This window comes from Bos grunniens, chromosome 27 (genome assembly GCF_055505025.1).
Source record: "Bos grunniens cultivar Pamir isolate PY7600 chromosome 27, Bosgru_T2T1.0, whole genome shotgun sequence".
Lineage (NCBI taxonomy): Eukaryota > Metazoa > Chordata > Mammalia > Artiodactyla > Bovidae > Bos > Bos grunniens.
Window position 1 is genome coordinate 19985907 of NC_141191.1, and position 18186 is coordinate 20004092.

Consider the following 18186-nt stretch of genomic DNA (forward strand, 5'->3'; position numbering starts at 1 on the left):
CTAATTCTCTTCTTGACTCAACAGCTGAGTTTCCAAGTGGATGTCATCGTCTGGATGTTTCACCACACTGTAAACTCAAAATATCCCTGGATTTACTGTTATCTTATTTATTGACTCCAGAACTTTGAGACTTTTCCTTAACTTTCTTACTTGCACATTGAGTCAAGGCTACTAAATCCCACCATTCTAGCTGGCCCATCTCTCCTCCTTCCTAATTCAACTGCGACAGTCCTTGCTCTGGCGCTTAATCTCTTTTGCCAGAGCTCTTATGGAAGCTTCTCAAACTGTTTTCTGATCTTATTGATTTTGTCAATTATTTTACACATTCCAGAAATAGGCATTGGGGGCCTGTTACAGGCATGCAGATATGTACAAATTTAGATATCTGTACCTATGGTATAGTAGTGAAATATGTACTGCTGCTGCTGCTGCTAAGTCGCTTCAGTCGTGTCCGACTCTGTGCGACCTCATAGACGGCAGCCCACCAGGCTTCCCCGTCCCTGGGATTCTCCAGGCAAGAACACTGGAGTGGGTTGCCATTTCCTTCTCCAATGCATGAAAGTGAAACGTGAAAGTGAAGTCGCTCAGTCGTGTCAGACCCTCAGCGACCCCATGGACTGCAGCCTACCAGGCTCCTCCATCCATGGGATTTTCTAGGCAAAAGTACTGGAAACCATACTAATTCCACTTACATTATAAAAATGGGAGATCTATAGTGAAAAAAATTAGGAAAATAAAGCAGAGTGTCATGATAGAGGATAAACAGAAGCTTCCATTTGAGGTACCTAAGCAGGGGGAGTCTCTCTGGAGCAAATATTTGCCCTAAGATCTGAATGACAACAAGAAGCCACCTATGACCTAGGTCTGAGGTCAGAGTTTTGCTGAGAGAAGACAAGAAGGCAAGCTGTGGAGTTAACCCCCTCAACAAACTTCACACACTTGAACTTTACGTTCAAATTTTACACACACACTTTTACACACTCAAGGCAAAACTTGGTTTCTGGCTGATTCATAACCTTTACTTTGGTTTGCTTTCTAATTTTCCATATTACTGCATGGTTCATGTTCACGACTGTTCCTCTAATTCTCTTTGTTGAAATGAAACCCATCCTTCAAAACCTGATACAGATGTAATCCTGAAGCTTCCACCTTTCATCAGAATAATGTGGTTGCTTTCTGTCCTTTAGAACTCGTCTCTTGGGATTCTGATTGCATTCCAGTTTTATGTGCTCATTTGTGTACTTAGCTTGTGCCCTTTAATAAATTGCGAATTTACTGAGGACAAGATTTGTAATACTACATTATTTTTATGCTCTCTACAAATCTTGTGGAATGCCTTGAACACAAAAATTGTTCATGTGTTTATAGAATTTGAGAAAACATTTTATTTATGCCTCAGAATACAGTTTACTGGTTTAGTCTGTGTTGATCATAATAGCTTCCAATTATCCTCCAGAAAAAGATCACACTGTTTCACAGGTGTTCAAAGCTCTTTGTGATCAGTCTTTCGCCTTCCCTTGGCAGCTTCTCTTGTCTACATTTCTATTATCCAGCCATATTGAACTATTCAATATTGAACTGTTTTCACTTTTAATCATGGGATATGCCCTCAGTATTTGATTTTGCACACGCCCTTGGGTCTGCCTGGACTGACTCTCCACTCTCAATTCCCACCTCCACCACCTCTACCCTCTCTAAGGTCTCGCCACCTGCAAAGCAACCCAGTACTCTCTACGTCAGCTTAAGCATCACGTCCTCCAAGAAGCATTTCTGGACTGCTCTCTGTCCAGGTGTGAACTGGGGTCTATCACTGGTGCTTCCTGAACCCCTGTGTTTATCTCTATCACAGCATTGAAGCATGATGATTTATTTTTCCAACTGCACTAAAAGTTTCTTGAAATATGAAATGGATTAAATTTTCACTTTTATATTCTTACTAAGAGCACAGTACCTGGTGTCTAGTCAGTGTTCAATAAGATCTTTGAATCAAAGGAGTTGATAAGTGATACACTCCATAAAAGCATCGTTTATTTGCTGCTGTATCCACAGTGCTTGAAACACTGCTCATTCATATGGCCAGTGCTCCGTGAATATTTGTGACCTAAATGAACACAGTGTTACAATGATTGATATCCATTTTCTTCTATTTTTTTTTTCAAGATTGTGCCAGGTATTAGGGGGACATACTGAAATGAGTAGAAGGCAGTGTTTTCTCTCCAGGAACTTAGGATCTTGTTGGAAATAAAATACTTGATGTATTTTAAAAATGGCAAACCAGCAGAATAGGTTGCCTATAGATAACACATAACATTTATGACTTCACACAAGAGAGTGGAAAAAATGCTATATATACATTGAAGCAAAACTGGATTTAGTTATTGCACAATTATGGGCAAATTCCTTGACAGTGCTGATCTTCAGAGTCAGATAGTGGGACTAAGGACCATAAGACATTTCGAGCTTTGGGAGAGGATGTACCAAGAGACATTCTTAGATTTTTTGATATCTTTTGTCTAATCTCAAGTGGCCATAATAAAGTATTAAACATCTTCAGAATTCAAATACTTGGGGTTTTTTTTGCTATTTATTTCTGATGCTATCTATATAAAACTCGATGCTAATTAAAGATACAATCCCTGCTCTGTAGTGAACATGTCTCTTCAGGGTAATACCTGAAATAATCTCTATTTCCTATTTGTTACATGCATTTATCCAGTAAAACTTCTTTAATAAATTAGACAAGACTGCTGGCATTTATATAGTTCCTTCTAAAAATGTGAATTACTATTTAGATTTAATTCTTAAACAATGTTTATAGGGACTCACCAAGTGAAAAGTGAAATATTTTGATGAAAAGTTGCTGAATAACATATACTAAAACACAATTGCTGAAAGATAGCTTTAAACTACTAAACTGAATTTAATGTCTTTCAAAGAAAGGAGGGATTTTTGTGTTCCTCCTCACTTGAAAATTGTTTCAAATACTCACATATGTTATTCCTGACTATTTTTCACTTCGTTTTACCACATACTAATTCAAAAATCCAGTCCTGGGTGTTCATTGGAAGGACTGATGCTGAGGCTGAAACTCCAATACTTTGGCCACCTCATGTGAAGAGTTGACTCATTGGAAAAGACCCTGATGCTGGGAGAGATTGGGGGCAGGAGGAAAAGGGGACAACAGAGGATGAGATGGCTGGATGGCATCACCGACTCGATGCACATGAGTTTGAGTGAACTCTGGGAGTTGGTGATGGACAGGGAGGCCTGGCGTGCTGCGATTCATGTGGTCGCAAAGAGTCGGAGAGGACTGAGTGACTGAACTGAACTGAACTGAATTCAAAAGTAAGGATATGGGGTATTGGTGTTCTGATTTAAGCATGCAGTTCACTATGGTATATTTTAAGGAAGAGACAAATTTAGTTATGCAACTTGTCTGTGAAACCCCTTTGAATATAACATGGTGGCGAAAATAAATCCCATTCTCATAACATGGACAGGATGCTCATCAAATTTGAATCTGAAACAGTGTTGAGATGAACTGCATACATGTTGACTGGCAACACAATCGTCAGAGTACTTTAAAAGATTTCTCTTTTGCTAAATAGCACTCCACTTTATTCATGAGAAGACTAAGACACAGGGACTGAATAACTTTACAGGGTCATAGAGCTAATAAGTGGTGATAAAATGCTAAGTTTACAAAAAAGTAAAATAGTAAATTTTGTCTATGAATGATAAAAAAAAAAAATTTCTCTTTTGTAAGTCTGCTTGAAAATGAACATATATGTTCAATAAGAAAAGGAAATGACATATAAAATCTTCACATATGGGCAGGTACTAATCCATGAGGAGTGAAACAGGAAAGCTCTGTGTGTCCGACACAAACCAGCAACGTGGCAGGTTTTGTGGGATGAGTCTGGGCCATGGGTCTGAGGGATGGTCAGCAAGACGTCTGACTTAGTAGGATCATCAAAAAACACTCTCTTGCTCTGGATAATATTTTTATACTCCTCAACTGAGGCAGTGTTTTATTTTGTCTCTGCAGTCCCTGTTTCTTCTTCCTTCAGCTTCAAGTACCGCCTATGGACTTTCACGTTGGTGTAGCCAGCATAATCTTTTTTTCTGGCCCTGGTCATATGGTCCACACCATTTCTTGCTATCCTTGATAAAACTATTGAATTACTTTCCCTTGAGACGGTGTCTGCCACATGAGTTTTACCACCCACTTGGGGGTTCTTACCTACTCTCTTATCTATCCAAGCAAGTTGCACAATTGGTTTCCAAGTTAGGAACCATTTTATTTATCTCATTAGAGGGAGAGAATATGTCTCAGAAATAATCCAACCTAAAATTCTCTCAATTTCTTCAAAATCCATTAAACATCAACACCACAAACTATAGGAATAAACTTGGCACCAAAGAACTAACTTCTAAGCAATACTATTTCATATATAAAAACAGCCACAATTATAGTAAACATTTAGTAGTATTTCACATGAGGATAAATCAATTGCATATATAGGATTAGCATAATCCTTTATATGTCTTATAAGTCAATAAATGCAGTTATTATAATTAGTGTTATAAAATTTTAAATGACTGTTAACAACAGAAGTTCTAGTCAAAGATTGTACAGATATTGACTGGAACAGAAGGTCTAGTGAAAGACTGAATAGATAGCAATACTCTGTAGAGTTAAAGTCCATAAAAGTAATCATTCAACCTCTTTTTCTTAGGACAGATTCACTATATGTCTGTAGTCCTGGCATAATTATTAGTTAATAACGCACACTTTTACTCTCATATGTCAGAATTTAGATGATAAATTTAAAATTTGCTCTCTTAGGGGACAGAATCAATGAGTGTGGAGCCAAAGAAGGTATTCAGGAAATTTGACAAGAAAGAAAATAGATATTTATTCTCATGGAAATCCAAGCAGGAATAAACAGTGATATTTTTAAGAGTAAACTAAAATAGGAAAAAGCATGTAATCAATTCAGGGGTCTGGACCTTTCTTTATAGCACTTAAGTAGTTGGCCCCAGAAATTATGATGGTGTTCTGAGACAAAGTTGTAGTTTATACTTTAGAACAAAGTTAGCTGGCAAAAGCAAGGCAGAAACAAATCTCACAAGATTTAGATTTCTAGGAAATCGACTGGGTCAGCAATGAAGCACAGAATATCCAGAAGGGAAGATTGCATGCACAGCAAAAATAGCAAATTAAACAATTAATATCATTGATCACTGTTTATGTGTATGCAGTTCAGTTCAGTCATGTCCAACTCTTTGTGACCCCATGGACTGCAGCACACCAGGCTTCCCTGTTTATCACCAACTGCTGGAGCTTGCTCAAACTCACGTTCATCAAATTGGTGATGCCATCCAACCATCTCATCCTCCACTGTCCACTTGTCCTCCCGCCTTCAATCTTTCCCAGCATCAGGGTCTTCTCCAATGAGTCAGTTCTTCACATCAGGTGGCCAAAGTATTGGAGCTTCAGCTTCAGCATCAGTCCCTCCAATGAACACCCAGGACTGATCTCCTTTAGGATGGTCTGGCTGGATCTCCTTGCAGTCCAAGGGACTCTCAGGAGTCTTCTCCAACACCACAGTTCAAAAGCATCAATTCTTTGGCGCTCAGCTTTCTTTATAGCCCAACTCTCACATCCATACATGACTACTGGATGCAATGGCAAACCACTTCAGTATTCTTGTCGTGAGAACACCATGAACTGAACAAATGCTTACAGCTATTGTGTTCTGTGTCCAGTTCGCTACCCCATTTCTGGGAATCACCTTACTTTTCCTTGCTCTATTTACATGTCAAAATAATGTTTTATAACATAATAAATATATATATAATATGATCATATGAATATATATATAATAAAATAACATAGTAAAAATGTTACAAATATGTTACAATACATGTTTTTATGTTTTTATAAGAGGACCTTATTTATCTTATAACAGGCAATATGCCCAGGGATGGGTCCTTGACTCAAGCTGGGCAATCAGCTCTCTTCACAAAAATGTCATTATGGAGCCAGAAAAAATTTATGGAGGGTTTCTCCAGGAGACTGAATGGGAACACGTAAACTTGGAATTTGTTGTAATCAAGCTTTCAATCATGTGGACTAAGAAAGAAGATAATGCCAGGCTTAGGCGTGCATGAAGAAGAAATGAGAGGTAGAAGATGGAGATAGAACTTTGTTCTTATTCAAGTGCTTATTTTAGGGTTTCTAGTGCTTATTCAAGGGTTTATTTTATTCCTGAGACTCTGCAACATTCTTTCTCTTTATTTTCACCCCAAATTCAAGTAATCTACTGAATTTTCTTTTCTTTTTAAGTTAATTGGGCTAGATTCTTGTTTGTTGCAATAAAGAGTCTTCACTAAAGCATACCTTGTTTCTGTAGAGGACTTGGAAAAACTCTCATAAACATTTACCTCTAAAAGGTATTTTCAGTGATCTTCTATCTCAGTGTTTCTGCGATAGTAGATAAAAAGATGGGATGTCATTAAATGGTTTGAAAAAACCAAGCTGAACAAGCTAAGCTTTCTCCTTTTTTTAATACTGTTTTTGACGATCCTCACAGAGCCTTTAGAACACCACGTGCAGTGTGAATCCCTAAGACCACAGTGTTTGTGGAGCATTTTGCACCCACAGGTGGAGCATCTTCAGATAGTACTTCATAGAAAACCTTTGCTGACTTATCCTAAAGAAGAAAGTAAGACCAAGACATTTTATTTAACCTAACTCATGTTATAACCAAAAGGGAACCGGTACTAAATACAGATTAGTACATGTGCTGTAGGACTGTGAGTGTCTCAGAGTGATAAACCAAGAGCATTACTTTAGATAAGAAATTTATTTGGCAACATGAGTTGCTGGAACAGAAGGAGCAACTGATAGACAAGACTACCTGCAGCATAACCATTATACTCCACTGACAGACTCCTTAAAAAGCCAAGAAACTTAGAGGCTCTTTGCTGAGTTTCCAACTCCATCTGCAGAGAGTTGGTTCAGATAGACCCTGCTGGAGGCTCTGAGAAGCAGATGATGACTTCCCACTTAGTCTGTCTTGTCCCTTGCTGAAACAGAGACCACAGGACATACTAGGGAGCCTCCTTTGAAGACCTCTCCTTGGAGTGGTTTGTGACCCCCTCTCCTATTTTCCCCACTTTATCTAACTGTGTTGCCTGCTGACTGTGGGCAACAAGCCTAATGATTAGAGGCCATTTTTAAATTTATCTCCAATTCTATGTTACCTGGCCTTGCCCAATGGGCCCTATAGGCAAATGGATTATAGATATGATCTTCGCATCGCTTAATTAAAGGAGCTGTATTTTCTTTGCATTCAAGTTTTTTTTTTTTTTTACCAGAATTTTAGCTCAATATTTCCAGAGAGAGGGAGAGTCAGAAACACAGATGGAGAAGAACAGAGAAGAAATAGGGATTCAGAACTCATAGAAGTTCTATTAAGACATGTTCAATAACATCACTTTGTTAATTTCTGCAGCAGAAACGAAACTGTGAATATTAGCAGTTACTTAGTCATATAAGAGATAATTTCAAAGAAGAAAATCTATTTATACCATCTGGAAACAATAATCAGGAAACCTATTTATGGAAATTAGATTATTCTTGACTACTATACTTTTACTAGCGTATCTGCATACACCAGCTTTCACTAAAAGGTAATTCTAGTTAAAATCCTTCCTTTCAACATTATGTCTTCAAACTGAAAAATTGTATGATTTAATTTTATACATGGAGAGCCATTGTTTCAAGTTATATGACACTCAATAAATACCTCTCCTCTCTTTGCTTGCTCTCATTTCCCAATAAAATCGCAGATTAATTTTGCAATCCACCAAACATTGACAATCTTTACAAATTTCATATGATTGCTTAATATTACCAAGTATTACAGGCAGGTTAATATGAACATGAACACAATAGGGAAAAAATAGTACTGAAAAGATGTTTTGTTTATAGAACATGGACATTAATAAAAGTCAATAAATGACAGTCATAGATGACTGTTGTACTCTGGGATCCCATTTTCATCCTGTTTCTTCATCTCACATCCTCCAGACAGTCAGACTATCTGGTAATTCTACTGCCCAACTTCACAAACATTTCTCTGGTTAGAACTTGATTATCTCCTGGCAAAAACTCTGTGACTCGTTATTTTCTACCTTGTCACTAAAAGGATTGTGATATTGTATTTTTCTATGTTACGCTTTATTGAATGATTACAAATAGCAAATAACCACGTTAAATAAGTCCCCAAACACATATTACTCCATGCAATTGTCATAATAATTCTGAGTTAGGCATCGTTATTTACCATATTTACAGAAAATGCCAGAGCCAGAACCCAAAGAAACCATGAGCCACTTTGAAATCAAGCAGACTCTTGGTAAGTACTTGATGAAGGTCCAATGTCTTGTCATGAACTCCCCAGCACTCTAACACCTCCTGATTAAAGACAAGGAGAAGGGAAGGCATTTGCCAAGTAACAATCAACACAGAAGTTCACTTTCACCTAAAATATCTATAAGGATTTGCACGAGCAATTTTATGGCTGATAAAGTAGCTTTTAATACAGTAGAAAGAAACAAGCAAAGATACTCTCAACTCCGGTTGAAAGCAATGGTTTTAAAAGCCAAGCCATCAGGAAATCAATGTGAGAACATGAAACATAAAACACTATCTTTTTATTTCCCTGTTTTCCACACGTGAACTAACCTGTGTTGAGCACTAATTGTGTGCCACAAACCCAGTGATTAGCAGTCATATTTTATTTATCTCCAATCCTGTGATTTTTTTACCTGGCTTTGCCACTGGGGCCCATGACAGACCAGTGGAATTATGAATGGGATTTTGACATCTCTTTATTAAGAAGCTGCATTTTCTTTGTATTTATTTTTTCTGAAATTTGGCCCAGTATTTCCAGAGAGAGGGAGAGACAGGAACTGGGAAAAAAGAGGTGGAGAAGGGTAGAGAAGAAATAGGGATTTAGAACTCATAGAAGTTCTATTAAGATGTGATTTGAATAACATCTCTTCATTAATTTCTGCAGCAGAATCTAAACTGTAAATCTTACCAGTTACTTAGTCATATAAGAAATAATTTCAAAGAAGAAAGTCTTTTTTATACCATATGGAAACAATAAGAAAAACTATTTATGAAAACTGGATTACTGTTGACTAATATACATTGAACTTCTACTAGAATATCTGAGGACACCAACTTTCACTAAAAAGTTACTCTAGTTAAAATCCTTCTTTCCAATATTATGTCTTTAAGCTGAAAAACTGTATGATTTAATTTTTTCACATGGAGAGTCAACAGCTGTTCAAGTTCATGGAATAGTCAATGAATGCTTCTCCTCTCTTTATTGCCTATCTCCTACCCTCAGTAAAATCACAGATTATTTTTCCAATCTTCCAAACACTGACAACCATCACAAGCTTCATATGATCACTTAATATTACCAATTATCACAGCAACTTTAATATGGAAACATGAACAAAACCAGCAAACACAAAACTGGTACCTAAAAGTTGTTATATTTTATAGAAGAAGGCCAATAAATGACATAGTCATGGATGACTGCTGGTACTCACCTCTGGTCTTCGGAGGAAAAGGTGTGAGGAATGACATCTTTGCAGATGCCTCCATGAAAACCTACCTGCAGTGTCACTGAAAGTAAACTTTGTTAAAGTTCATATTTCAACCAACACAGAAGGGGCAGCACCATCCACCAAGTAATCCAGACAGACTGATCCAGATCCTTTATTTTCTACCTACTCACCAAAAGGATTGTGATTGTTTTTCAATCTTTGTAATATTATAACAACCAAAGTTAATTTTTAAATTTTCTGTTATACTTTGTTGAATAATTACTAATAGCAAACGACCATTCTAACTAAGTCCCCAAACCCATACTACTCCATGCAATTTTCACAATAATTCTGAGTTAGACATCATTATTTACCACATTTGCAGGACATGCGAGAGCCAGAACCACAAAGTAACCCTGTGCCACTTTGAAATCAAGTAGGCAATTGGTTAATATTTGATGAAAGTCAAATGTCTTTATCATGAACTCCATAGCACCCAACACCTCCTGAATAATGAAGTAAGGAGAAGGGAAGGCATTTGGCAAGTAATAATCAACATGAGAGTTCACTTTTCATCCAAAATATCTATAAGGAATCACAGAAGCAATTTTATCTCATAAAATAGTTTTTTTTTTAAAGTAGAAGGAAACAAAAAGCAAAGCTATTCTCAACACCGGTTGAAGGCAACAGTTTTAAAAACCAGGCCATGAGGAAACCAATGTGAGAACACAAACCATAAAAAACTACTTTGTATTTCTTTATTTTCCTGCTTTGACTAACTTGTGCTGAGTGCTAATTGTGTGCAAAAGACCCCAGTGATTAGTGGTCTTTTTTTTTTTTTTTTTTTTTAATCGCCAATCCTGATTTTTACCTGGTCTTGTCACTGATCCCTGTGACAAAGGGAGGAATGGAATTGTGGATGTGATCTTGACAACTCTTTATTAAAGGAGCTGTATTTTCTTTTTATTTAAGTTATTTTATCTGAACTTTGGCCCAATAATTGAGGAGAGAGGAAGAAACACAAACTGAGAAACGGGGATGGAGAAGGACAGAGAAGAAATAGGGATTTAGAACTCACTAAACTAAGAAGATGTGATTTCAATAATATTTCATTTCTAATTTTTGCAGCAGAACCGAATTTGTGACTCTTACCAGTTACTCAGTCATATAAGAGATGATTTCAAAGAGAAAATCTATTTGCACCATCTGGAAACAATAAGTAAACCTATTTAGGAAAATTAAATTACTCTTCACTAGAAGGCAATGGCACCCTACTCCAGTACTCTTGCCTGGAAAATCCCATGGACTGAGGAGCCTGATAGGCTGCAGTCCATGGGGTCGCTAGGAGTCAGACACGACTGAGCGACTTCACTTTCACTTTTCCCTTTCATGCACTGGAGAAGGAAATGGCAACCCACTCCAGTGTTCTTGCCTGGAGAATCCCAGGGACGGGGGAGCCTGGTGGGCTGCCGTCTCTGGGGTCGCACAGAGTCGGACACGACTGAAGTGACTTAGCAGCAGCAGTATACCTTCAGCTTCTACTAGTATATCTTCAGACATCAACTTTCACCAAAATGTAACTAGTTAACAATCCTCTTTTCAATATGATGTCTTTCAACTGAAAAACTGCATGATTTAATTTTTTCACATGGAAAGTAGACAGCTGTTTCAAGGTTATAGGACAGTCAACAAAGGCCTCTCTTCTCTTTCTTTCTCTTTCCATCAATAAGATCACAGATTATTTTCCAATCCTGTAAACACTGACATTCATCAGAAGCTTCATATGATCACTTAACATTACCAATTGTTACAATTTAATATGTACAAAACAAGCAAACACAAAACTGTCAAGTAAAAGATGTTATAGTTTATAGAACATGCACTTTAATAAAAGCCGATAAATGAAATACGTCATAGATGACGACTTGAACTCATCTTGGGTCTCCAGAGGAAAAGGCATGAGGAATCAAGCCTTTGCTGATGCTGCCATTGAAACTTACCTGCAGTGTCACTGAAAGTAAAACTTTGTTAAACTCATGTTTCCAACCCAACACAGAAGGGACAGCACCATCCACCACGTAATCCAGACAGGCTATGGGATCCCCCGTTTTCATTCCCTTTTCTTTATTTCACACCCTCCAGACAGTCACACCATCTGGTATTGCTATTGCCCAACTTTATAAGCATTTTTCTAGTTAGAACTTGATCATCTCCTGGCCAAGAGTCTTTCAAACTCTTCTCATATCTTTTATTTTCTACTTTGTCACCAAAAGGATTATGATATTTCCTAATCTTTGTCATATTATAACATCAAAGTAACTTTTAAGTTTTCTATGTTATGCTTTGTTGAATGATTACAAATAGCAAATGATCATGCCAAATAAGTCCCCTAAACATATCACTCCATGCAACTGTCTGAACTATGGTCCAGTAATTCAGAAGAGACAGAAACCGAGAAAAAAGGGATGGTGAAGGACAGGAGAGATATAGAGATTTAGAACTCATAGAAGTTCTAGGAATATATGATTTCAGTAATATTTATTTGCTCCTTTCTGCAGAAACTGAACTGTGACTCACACCAGTTACTTAGTCATATTAGAGATAATTTCAAAGATTAAAATCTACTTAAACCATCTGGAAACAATACTAAGAAAACTCATTTATGAAAATTAAATGACTCTTCACTAATATGCCTCCAACTTCTCCTAGCATATCTCTAGATACCAGCTTTCACTAAAAAGTAACTAGCTAACATCCCTTTTTCCATTTCATGTCTTTAACTGAAAAAATGTACGATTTAATTTTTTTTACATGGAGAGTACACAGCTATTTAAGTTCATAGAACAATCAATAAATGCTTCTCCTCTCTTTAATTCCTTTCTTTTATTCCCCAACAAAATCACAGATTATTTTTCCAATCCTCCAAACATTGATAATCATCACAAACTTCATAAATCATCTAATATTACCAATTATTACAGGTTTAATGTAAATATGAACATAACAACTAAACAGAACAGCAGCGTCTAAAAGATGTTATAGTTTTATAGAACACGCACTTTGATAAAGGTCAATAAATGACAGACAGTCTTGGATGGCTGCTTGTACTCACCTTGGGTCTTCAGACAAAAAGGTGTGAGGAATGAAGTATTTGCAGATGGCTCCATGAAAACTTACCTGTAGTGTCTCTGAAAGCAAAACTTTGTTAAAGTTCATTTTTCCAACTCAACACAGAACGAGCAGCATTATTCACCAAGTAATCCAGACAGACTCTAGGATCTCCTTGTTTGCAACCGATTTCCTCATCTCAGACACTGCAGATAAACACATCATCTGGTCATTCTAAAGCCCAATATCACAAATATTTCTCTAGTTAGAACTTGATCATCACTTGGCCAAGACTCTTTCATATTCCTTTCCTATCCTTTATTTTCTACCTTGTCACCCAAAGATTGTGAAGTTTTAAATTATTGTAATATTGTAACAACCTAAGTAGTTTTTAAATATTGCATGCGATTGTCACAATAATTCTGTTAGACACCACTATTTACCACATTTGCAGAAAATGTCAGAGCCAGAATCCCAAATAAATCCTGTGCCATAATTTTATGGCTAATAAAGTAGTTTTTAAAAAGGTAGGCAGAAACAAAAAGCAAAGCTGTTCTAAATGCTGGTTGAAACAATGGTTTTAAAAGCCAACCCATGAGGAAATCAATGTGAGAACACAAACCATAAAATATTACTTTATATTTCTCTATTTTACCCACTTTGACTATGTTTTGTTGAGTGCTGATTGTGAGCAACCAACCCCAGTGATTACTGGACAATTTTTTCTATTTATCCCCAATCCTGTGATTTTTACCTAACTTTCCTCCTAGGACCTGTGACAAAGAGACAAATGTTAATTATGGGTGAGATTTTGACATCTTTTTATCAGGGGAACTGTATTTTCTTTATATTTAAGTTGTTTTATCTGGACTATGACTCAATATTTGAGGAGAGAGGGAGAGACAGAAACCAAGAAACAGGGTAAGAAGAAGGACCGAGAAGAAATAGGGACTCAGAACTCAGAAGTTCTATTAAGACATGATTTCAATAACAGCATTTTGCTAATTTCTCCAGTAGAACCTAAATTGTGAATCTTATCAGTTACTTAGTCATATAAGAGACAATTTCAAAGAAGAAAGTCTTTTTATACCGTATGGAAACAATGAGAAATTATATTTTTGAAAATTAAATTACTGTTGACTAATATACATTCACTTTCTACTAGAATATGTGCAGACATCAGTTTTCATTAAAAAGTTACTCTAGTTAAAATACTTTTTTTCAATATTGTGTCTTTAAAAAATTATATGATTAATTTTTCACATGGTAAGTAGACAGCAGTTTTAAGTTTACAGGACAGTCAATAAAGGCCTCTCTTCTCTTTCTTTATCCTATCCTCCAATAAAATCACAGATTGTTTTTCCAATCCTCCAAACATTGACGGTCATCACAAGCTTCATATGATTACTTAATATTACCAATTATTACAAGCAGGTTTAACATGTAAACATGAAAAAAAGAAGCAAATGCAAAACTGGTACCTGAAAAAATGCTAGAACATGCACTTTTAAAAAGGTCAATAAATGACAGATACTCATAAATGATTGCTTGTACTCACCTTGGGTCTTCATAGAAAAAGCTGTGAAGAACACATGTACACCTGTGGCAGATTCATTTTGATATATGGCAAAACCAATACAATATTGTAAAGTTAAATAAAATAAAATTTAAAAAATTAAAAAAAAAAACAGAATGAAGTCTTTGCTGATGCTGTCATTGAAGCGTACCTGTAGTGTCACTGAAAGCAAAACTTTGTTAAACTCGTGTTTTCAACCCAACACAGAAGGGGCAGCACCATCCACCAAGCAATCCAGACCACTCTGGGATCCCGTTTTCATCCCATTTCTTCATTTCACACCCTCCAGGCAGTCACACAATCTGCTAATTCTCCTATCCAACTTCACAAACATTTCTTTAGTAAGAACTTGATCATCTTTTGGCCAAGAGTCCTTCAGATTTTTTTCCTATTTTTTTTTTTTTTCTACCTTGTCACCCAAAGGATTGTGAATTTTTTAATCTGTGTAATATTGTAACAACCAAAGTAGCTTTTAATTATTTTATGTTTATCTTTGTTGAACAATTACAAATAGCAAATGATCATGCTAAATAAGTCCCCTAATACATATTATTCCATACAATCATCACAATAATTCTGAATTAGACACCATTATTTACCATATTTTCAGTAATTCCCAGAGCAGAATCCCAAAGAAATCCTGTGCTACTTTGAAATCAAGTGGGCACTCGGTAAATATTTGATGAAGATCTAATGTTTTTACCACGAATTCCCCAGCACCCTAACATCTCCTGATTAATAATAGAAGGAAAATGGAAACCATTTGCCAAGTAACAACACAGAAGCTCACTCTTCACACAAAAGGAGCAATTCTGTGGCTGATAAAGTAGTTTTTAAAAAGTACAAAGCAACAAAAAGCAAAGATTTTCTAAACCCTGGTTGAAGGCAATATTTTTAAAAGCTAAGCCATCAGGAAATCAATGTGAGAACACAACCACAATACTCAATCTTTATAGTTCCCCATATTTTCAAAAGAAACGGTCATATTAGTCGTCTTGAATTTTATATGTATTCTGCACAATATTTTCTATAAATCCATTCTAGATAATTGTCAAGGTGTCTGAATCCCATCAAAATTAAAAAGGACATCCATGCTCATACACTCTTTGAGAGAAGGCACTGGTGGTATTTCCTAGAATCCTTATACCAGTTTTTGCCATTAGTCTTACTTGGAATATTGGTTCCATGTTCTGTTTATAGGTATGTAAAGCACCTTAAAAAGAATTTTGGTTTTCAAGTAACTAAATTTGCTTAGATAACCCAGTCATACATAATTCAAATGCAACTAAATAAAACTAAAAACAAACAAACAGCAGAGAGATCTTAGAAACACAACTAACAATTTTTACAAGAAGTAAATTATCAAGACTGAAGATGGTAATTGTCAGAACTTCACTTTTCCATCAGCTAACTTTGTTAAACTCTGGTGAGAACTGGACTGAAAATGAGAAGAGATGAAAACCATAGGTGTATGCTCTAAGTATAATGGCTGCCTAACAAATGGAATGGCTTAACTCCTTTAATTATCAGAAAGACTACCAAAACTCAGATTCCACTTGCAACACCCTTGTATTTTAAACATGTATTAATAGTACAGGACAAGCACTCTTGAGCTGAAATTGTATTCATATTGGCTAATGTTTCTCCCTGATTTTTGAATGACTACTCTTAGGGCGTGTGCTCATTCCCCCAAACCACTTCTAAATGTTTTTGTTTATTTCACCTGCATGAACACCTTAATGTTTCCAGTATTTTCACCTGATCACCCAGGTTCAAATAATTATCACTGGTCTTCCACCTCTGTGGTAGTCTACTCACCCATCTCCCACTGAATCTCAAGTCTTCCTTTGAAGGAATCTCCACACACGACCTAAATAAAAAAAAAGACAACTAATAGGCTTAAAAAAATCTTCCTGCTGTAAAACTTTCAATCTCATTTCAATACTTTAAAGTTAAAATCCTATCATGCCCTGTAATGCCGACTTCTGTGCTTTGGAACCTACTGAATCTCTAATTTACTGCCCTCTTCTCAGAAAACACAGCAAGTTCTTTCCCATCTTAGGATTTCTACAGGTTTTCTTCAGAGATTTGGAACACTCCTCAGCTGCTGTTTTCAAGTCCTGTCTCTTCATTGGTTCAGGTCCCAATCTCAATATTACTCTCCGTTTGAGACTTTTGACCAAAAATCAAAACAACTCTTTCCCTTCTTTCAGGCCCTCAATATTCACTATTAATATATCTACTTTGCTTCCTTTACAGAATTCCAGAATTTGTAGATTATATAATGTTTTATCACTTGTCTTTCATAGCAGATGCATCTTATGGAAGCAGACACTTTTATTTTCTTTATTCATAATCGTGTACTCATCTGTGCTTTTCATTGGACAAGTCTCAGTGCATATTTTTAAAATGAATTAATGAATGATTATCAGGTCCCTACTGTCCTCACATTTAGTTTCCAAATAACAAGGGTACTTTAGGGTTCCTGGACCCAATTCCAGTGTGTGTGAGGGGGGGCGGGGTGGACTTCCTCATACACCACCCAGTGCTTCTCGGAAACCATCATCAGGCGCAGAGCTCCCATGCTCTCTGGATGGGCCATTCTCTCAGACCCTCCATGTGTTCACCAACTGGAAGCTCTCTGCACCCTCTCCTTTTGGGTTTTTGTGGAGACTTCGTTTCATGGGCATGAACCATTAAATCATTGGTCCATGGCAATCAATTCAACCTCCAGCTCCTCTCTATACCTAGAGGCTGGGGGCAGGACTGAGACTGGAGGTGCCAACCCTCTAACCACCTGGTTGTGCTCAGTTGCTTCAGTCATGTCTGACTCTTTGTGACCCCAATGGACTGTAGCCCACCAGGTTCCTCTGTCCAAGGGCTTCTCCAAGAAAAAGAATACTGGAGTGGGTTGTCATACCCTCCTCCAGGGGATCTTCCTGACCCAGGGATCCAACCCGTGTCTCCTCCATTGCAGGTGGATTCTTTACCCACTTAGTCTCCTGGAAAACTTGGTTAGGGGCTTTCCAAAAGTCACCTCATTAAAGAAACAAAAATACCATTATGTCTCCTATCACTGAAGAAATTCCAAAGACTTTAGGAGCTCCACACCAGAAATGGGGACGAGACCGTATGTATATTTATTATAAATCAAGATATCACAGAGGGTTATCTTACTGCTACTTTCTGTATCTCCCCAAACAATGAATTATCCTGACACATGCCTGTTCTCATTACATAATTTACTCAAATGATGGCAAAGTGGATTTCTTGCTAGATGTTAAGCTCCTGAGGGAACTGGGCTGTGTGTTTCTCTCCATGCTAGTAGGGAGTAATAATGACAGAAAATGCTTTGATGCTAGCTTGATTTCACTCTTAGAAGTCATTTCCAATGAGGAGTCCTCTTGAAAATTACCAATTTACCCTGCATTCAGGTCATATAAATGCTATGTTGCAGCTACTTTAAAATACCTCATAGGAAAGTATGTAATAAAATACCAATCCCATTCTTGTCTTCCCTCTTGGAGAGATGTTGACTTTTATACATTTGACAGTACATTTCTGCTGCTTTCCAAACACCATTCAATCAAGAAACCTTCCCAGCTGGCATAGCCAATAAATGCTTGAATTTTCCATAATGTTTTTTGGAATCCTTCTTCAGCCTGAAGGCCTCCAGTTTCACAATATTGCAATTTAAATGAGAGTTTCTTTTCATAGCCTCAAGGTTGGCAAAAGATATAAAATGCACATTTTTTTTTTAGGTTACACTTTTCCAAAAATAGTGTGTCTTAAAAAAGCAAAGAATATGTCTTGAAATTATTCAGAAATAACTTTAAAATGCACATATTTAAATTTATATTTTGGAA

The 18186-nt window shown here is 36.7% G+C and overlaps 1 long non-coding RNA gene across 10 annotated transcripts in view; it reads right to left on the bottom strand.

The window, feature by feature from the left end:
* Nucleotides 1-4280: 4280 nt before the first annotated feature.
* LOC147343611 (uncharacterized) overlaps nucleotides 4281-18186 on the bottom strand; it is a 729471-nt gene continuing 715565 nt past the window's right edge. For 8 of the 10 annotated variants that reach the window (XR_015156273.1, XR_015156274.1, XR_015156290.1 and 5 more), the window contains one exon: nucleotides 4281-16190. This is a non-coding gene — a long non-coding RNA (uncharacterized LOC147343611). The remainder of the gene's footprint in view (nucleotides 16191-18186) is intronic. The other 2 variants (XR_015156283.1, XR_015156277.1) reach the window with 1 other exon arrangement.